The 7042-nt window shown below is 42.7% G+C and overlaps 1 protein-coding gene across 5 annotated transcripts in view; it reads right to left on the reverse strand.

Moving 5' to 3' along the window:
• Positions 1-7042, reverse strand: part of SLC44A3 (solute carrier family 44 member 3) — a 79687-nt gene that overhangs the window by 21123 nt on the left and 51522 nt on the right. The gene's annotated exons all lie outside the window — the stretch shown is intronic.

A 7042-nucleotide genomic window follows, 5' to 3' on the forward strand; every position in this document is an offset into this window, starting at 1 on the left:
GGTGCTCGTAGAGCCCAGGTCTGGCAATCCAACCTCCTCTAAGCCTCTCCTTACCAAGTCAAAGCACCTCCCCAATTACCAAGACCCCCTCTTTCTGAAGTTCCACAGCCCTCATTCTGATCCCGGACAGCTAGACAGGGTCAGAGTCCAAAAAGGGACCCCGATCCCAAAGCTCTGGTGACCAGGGTCTTGTCATATGCCACAAGAAAGAATTGAAGGGCATGATAGACAGACAGCAAGCAGGAAAGCTCAAGTTTTATTAAAGCAAAAGTACACACTTAAAAAGTATAGGCAGCACAGAGAAAGAGTTTGCCCCAAGCTGTCTAAATTACAGGTTTTTGTTTACTTAGGGGTGGAGGATGTCCCAAGGCTATCCAGCCTGCCTCCCGCTCTTGGCTTGTTTCTCAAGCCCGCTGGAGGGGAGGAGGTAGCCCGAGGTTATCTATCTTGTCTCTTGGCCATGGCTTGTTTCTCACGCTGGAGTCTCACACTTGAAATCAAAAGAGATGGCTGAGTAAGAGACCAAGGAATGATTCCAGATCGCATCCTGGGGGGCAGAGAAACGTCTCTACACTAACTATCCGTCCTCAGTTAAACACGAATGTCTGTGTACTGTTACATAAACATCTCATGCAGATGCCTCAGACTGTTCCCCTAGGCCCTAGAGGAGTTTGTCAGCTCCTGAAAGGCCTGGATTTGCTTTACATTAACTCTGTTTCACCACGGTCCCCTCCCCCATTATGCCTGAGTTCAAATGGATCAAATACACTGCAGCAGTCCCAATCTTTTTGGCACCGGGAACTGGTGTTCCGATGAAAAGCTAACGCTTGATGATCTGAGGCGGTGATGCTAGCGCTGGGAAGCAGCTGCAAATAGAGATGAAGCTTTGCTTGCTGGTCTGCTGCTCATCTCCTGCTGTGCGGCCCGGTTCCTAACAGGCCACGGACCAGTACTCAGTTTGGGGATCCCTGAAATACAGCATAAATACACTAACGGTTGCTGGATAAATAAATGTGTGAGGTATACACATAATTTTTTCAAGGATACACACATCTGTTTTTATGATGCAGACAAGTAATAAGAAATGATGAGATTGTGGGGCTGCATTCCCTACTCAAGTGAATTACTGAATAGCCTTAGGCTGGATGTTTACAAAATGTAGCTACTGCCACCTGCCTCCCCCCTAGGACTAGTGAAGACGAATTAGAACAAATGGATCTTACTCTCTTTTAGTATTTCCCATCTCCTACTGCACAAAACAAGGAAAATTAAATAGGCCTCAGCTCTTTGTAAATCTGATTTCCAGAGAAATCTTCCCCAAGTAACTCACTCTAGTGCCAGGAAGTTTTTCAAAAGTCGAATCTAAATTCCTTCACTCACTTTCAGCTCACTTTCCTTTGTTCACTGCCAAATGAGGTCAACAACAGCTCTGATCACCATTATACAATAATTATCTTTATTCTTAAAAATCTTTATTTCATTCTATTTTCCAGCAGTTGACTTAAACTAGAGGTGACCTTTCTCTTCTCATCAATTCATCGATTCTTTTTCCATTCTTCCTCCTCTCCTTTCTCAATGTCTTAAACCTTAGTTCTCCCAGCAGTGCCCACATCAGCTGTAGGAGCCACCCCAAATTAAAGATATTCTGACAGGTTTAAGTTGCCGACCCCGAAAAGGAATATACCTGTAAAGAAGGAGTCCTTGTAGTTACACTGGGCCCAAATTCATGACCAGGGTCTAGCAGCCATTGTTTACAGGGGGCCTCTCACACATGCTGCATTTCAGGGAAAAGACAGACTGGGCTGCCGAGGCTCCTGGCCTGCAGTCTGAGCTGACCATTATAAAGGAGTTACTAGAATCATATTTTGACCAATGAGCTGAGACCTGCCCCATCCAATTGGAGCTGCACAGCTATATCTTCATTTGCATCTTTACTGACCAATCAGGACAGAGCCATTTGGACCAATCAAACTGTGAAGGACAGAGGAAGATGGTGGACTAGGTAAAAGCAGCGTTCGCCTCCTCCAAGGTCTGCATTGAAATTACAACCAAATTATAAAATAATCAACGTGGAAAATCACCTGAAGTCCAGCTGATCGTAATGTGTATGTCTGATAACATAAAGGAGCCATATCAAAGCCGTAGGAGGGGCAAAGTTTTGAATCGGACTGGAACCGCACCCGAGGTGATGAAGGATCACTGGGAGGGAGAGCGAGGCTGCAGAGGTTCTCCTGAAGGAGAGGAGGGTCTTGGACTCATTTGGGGGCTCCCCAGCCCAGGGTCCCAGCACAGGGTCTCAGCCCAGGGAAGAGGAGATTCCAAAACTCTGACTGTAAAAACCAGAGGGGATTCCGGCCGTCTGGGTGAGACAGAAGGAGACTGAAACCCTAGATGCCCCTTTGAAGGACCCGCACACAGGCTTTCTGACCTGCACTCACTCACCTGGGACACTGATGGTGGGTCAGAGGCTCACGCAGGATTCATACTGAGAAAGTCTGCATCACCTGGTGTCAGAATGAGGGCTGGGAGGACAGCCACCATTGTGCCTTAATCTGGCCCCCCACAGACCATGCCAGCTGGACTGTGCAACCCCCCCCCCCCCACACACACACACACACACACACATACAGGGCCATTAGGAAGTGCTGGTCAGAGGGGATTAGGCCACCCTCTCTCAACCCGCCCAACCTGCAGATTGCCTGGGGCTTTTGTTGCTGGATGGCTGCTATGCCCTGCACCAATTCAGAACCAAGCATTTGTATCTGGTGGCCAGTGCTGTGAGCCATATTTCTGAAATAGTTTCAGGTGAATCACTGCTGCCAACATGAACTTGGGCAGATCTCAGGGATCCGTGGGCCAGTCCCAGACAGCAGCTGGTCTTGCTGTGATCTGGGACTTCTGCTGGAACATGGAATAGTTACCAAAGTTGTAGCAAGACTGAGGCTTTATCAATCCGACTACCATTGTCTTCTTGAGACCCCTGACCCACCCACAAATTGCCCCAGCCAGCCCATTGACAGTGAACTGCCATAGCCCTGCCTTGCCCAGCACACTCTCACCCCTGTCCTCCCAAGCCACACAGGCAACAAATTCTGGCTAGCATAGGGCAGGCACTGCACGGAAATCAGTTGCAGGCAGACCTCTGCTGCCTGCAAGAGTTGCAATATTGTGTCTGGGGAGCACAGAGGTCTGTGGGACTGCCCCAGATGGAGCTGGTCTCACTGATCTATGACTATAGTGGGAACACTCAGGCACAGAAATTGCAGCAAAACTGAGGCTGTATTGGCCGGATGGACCTTGTCTGCCTGAGATCCTGCTTCACCCAAGCCACAGAGTGCCAGCAGCCCACTGACAATCAGCCTCCCCTACCCTGCTTGGCTCTGGGGTTGTGCATTCTGCATAGGCAACAGTTGGAAGTATCACATTATACTACAAGGCTACAGTAATAAAAACAGTATGGTAATTGCATAAAAACAGATACATTGATCCCTGGAACAGAATAGAGAGCCCAGAAATATATCCATGCCTATATGCTCTCTCAATATGTGACAAAGCAGGTAAGAATATACCATGGGGTAAAGACAGTCTCTTCAATAAATGATGTTGGGTAATTGGACAGATATATGAAAAAAAAGAAAAAAGAAAAAGAAAAAGAAAAAAAAGACAAGAAAAAGAAAAAGAAAGAAACTGGACCACCTTCTTACACTCTATACAAGAATAGACTCAAAATGGATCAAACTTAAATGTAAGACCTGAAACCATAAAACTTCTAGAAGAAAACACAGGCAATAAACTCTTTGATATTACTCACAGGAATTTCTTTTCAGATATATCTCCCCTGGCAAGGGAAACAAAAGAAAAAAAATAAACAAATGGGACCGCATCAAACCAAAAAGTTTTGTACAGCAAAGGAAACCATCGACAAAACAAAAAGACAACTGACTTAGAGAAGATATTTGCTAATGACACATCTGATAAGAGGTTAATATCAAAAATATATAAAGACCTCATATAACTCAATAACAACAACAACAAAAAGAATAAGAAATACAATTAAAAAATGAGCAGAAGACCTGAACAGATACTTCTCCAAAGAGGAAATACAGATGGCCAATAGACATATGAAAAGATGCTCAATGTCACTAATCAGAGAAATGCATATTAAAACCATGATGAGATATTACCCGACACCTGTCAGAATGGCTACCATCGATAAATCAAAAAACAAGTGTTGGTGAGGTTATGGAGAAAAGGGAACACTTATACATTGTTGGTGGAATTGCAAATTGGTACAGCCACTATAGAAAACAGTCTGGAAGTTTCTCAAAAAATTAAGTGGACATACCTTTTGACCCAGCAATTGCACTTCTGGATATTTATCCAAAGAAAACCAAAACAATAATTCATAAAGATGTATGTCTCTCAGTATACATGGCAGTATAATTTACAATAGCCAAGATATGGAAGCAACTTAAATGCTCATCAACAGACGACTGGATATAGAAATTATGGTTCATATATACAATGGAATATTACTCGGCCATTAAAAAAATGAAATCCTACCATTTGCAATGGATGGACCTAGAGGTTATGCTGAGTGAAATGTCAGACAGAGAAAGATAACAACCATATGATATTACTTATATGCAGAATCTAAGAAACAAAAAGAATAAACTAATCAAAAACAGACTCACAAATATAGTGGACAATTTGGTGACAGACAGAGAGGAGGAAGGGGCTTGGAGGGCTCGCAGAATGGGGTGAAGGGTTAAAGAAGTACAAATTAGTAGTTGATAGATGGTCACGGGGATGGGGGGCATGGCATAGGCAATGCAGTTAGCACTAATATATTGGCTAGGTGGAGAGCCAGAGGAGAGGAGGAGCAATTAGGGGGATCATTTTATAAACTATATAAATGTCTAACCAATGTACTGTGTACTTGAAACTAATTTAAATAAATAATTTTTTTAAAAGTCATGCAAATTTGGGTCCTTCATTTGCAAAACATGTGCCCATTAGAGACCAAGGCGGGCACTTTCTCTATATAGCTAGCCTCCCCTTTGTTTAGGGGAACATACTCAGTTTCCTCCAGAGGCTGTGTTTCCCACTTTGCAAAATGTTCACCTGAATAAAGTCTCTCCTTTTACTGCATTCCAGATTGGGGACTCCTGTTGGCATTGGATTAATGGCAGACATCTTTTGATCAACAAGGTCAAGGCCTAATGCACCAGTATCATGATCAGAATTCAAAGGACCAATCCCTGTTTGCAACACTGATTCACTATGAGCCGGATCAAGGCTAGCTGAGCCTTTTTGTGATTTAGGGACAATCACTCCCATTGTACTTTTGCAAGGATTCCTCACCTTCATAATGGTAATTATAGTGTGGTTAATACTAAGCTATTTGTGATCTTGGAAACATTTTGAACTCTGAAGGAAAAAGTACTGGGTTCACACAAGGTGATGAGATTTCAGAAGGCAGAAAATACGTCCCTCAGGATAACAGGGCAGAGAGAACAAACATGACCGTGTGGTCTGAGACCATGGATTTCAAATGTGTTTTAGCAGCAGAATCCTGACTTTGAATAAAACTTTCAGTGGAATCCCACCCTAAACCTGATCAAAGTGGAGCTGCTCTGCTGGAAAGCCAAGGCAGGGTGGTGGTGGTGGGCCAGAGCCCACTCTTCCTCCTCCCCACTCATCTCCCTCCCCTCCTGAAGTGGTGGTCCCTGCAGCAGCTTCCACAAGGCACCCTTAGGCTCCCATGGAACAGTTTGAAATCTTTGAGTAAAAGAGAGTGTGGCAAGAACCTTAAGTTACACAAATAAAGCGAGAAGGGATGGCAACTCAACATCCAGGCCTTGTGGGACCATGTGGGCAACATATTTGTCTGGAGATGGTCCCACTGCTTTTGTCTTTCTGGTCTATCTATATGTGTCTTAGCCTTAATTTTCATGTATATTTATTTGATCATAGTAAATACACTTTGAAATGCATCTCAAAATCTTTGCAGAATAAATTGGTGTCTGGATATGTGCATATGGTTCTAGGAGGAGAGAGGGGTTGGTATATTCACCATGACCAGACAGTCACAGGGTCTGGCTTCACTTGCTATATGACCCACCATTCTGAGAGGTGGTCTTTTACTGTGTTTCATACATGCTGGTTTAAAGCAGTTCAAATAAAAACCAAACACACTCCAAAATGCGATCCAAGATTCTTAGGAGGAGCCTCAAAAATAGAGCTTTACTATAGGAACACTATACTTTTTAAACAATGAAAGGTATTCTTTTTTAAAAAAATAAATTTATTTATTTAAATTAGTTTCAAGTACATAGTACATTGGTTAGACAGCTATAATGTTCATAAAATGATCCCCCCAATTGCTCCTTCCCTCCCCTGGCCCTCCATTTCTTAATACCATTTATAAGACATGAAACAGGGATGGTCTACTTAGTCCCTTCTACTGGTACATATATTAGAAAGAGGGGCAATAAGAAATACTTTTCTAAGTGAGATTTCTGTGGACATTTAAACTTACCTGCTAACTTACCAAAATATTGCTTTGTATAAATTTGATTAAGGGCTATTAAAATCTCCTAAATTATCTACAGAAACATAAAATATATATTTAAATTTCCATCAATTTGAAAGACTCATGTGAAAAAATTTCACTCATGTGAAATTCAAACAATCACGGTATATAATTTTTCTGATTTTTAAAGGAATATTTATAGCTTGAATGAAAAAGTCTGGTGAAATATATAAAAATTAGGGAGGTGACTCTTTTCCTATTTCAGGAAAATTATAGTTCTTGGCGAAGACATTGACAATAAACTCTCAGTTGATATACTATATTCATTATGCTAGGGTTTCTAAAGCTTCCTCTCCTTTATATTTCTGAAAAGAGACATTTCTTTCAAAATTTGAAGAATGGCTTTAACGACCTAAGGTTCTAATGTAAGGATCTGCAAACTCCAGCCCAGGAGCCAGATCCAGCAGACAGCTTGCTTTGCCCCAGCCAGGACTAAGAATAATTTTC

The sequence above is a fragment of the Rousettus aegyptiacus genome, unplaced genomic scaffold (assembly GCF_014176215.1).
Source record: "Rousettus aegyptiacus isolate mRouAeg1 unplaced genomic scaffold, mRouAeg1.p scaffold_m13_p_17, whole genome shotgun sequence".
Taxonomy (NCBI): domain Eukaryota; kingdom Metazoa; phylum Chordata; class Mammalia; order Chiroptera; family Pteropodidae; genus Rousettus; species Rousettus aegyptiacus.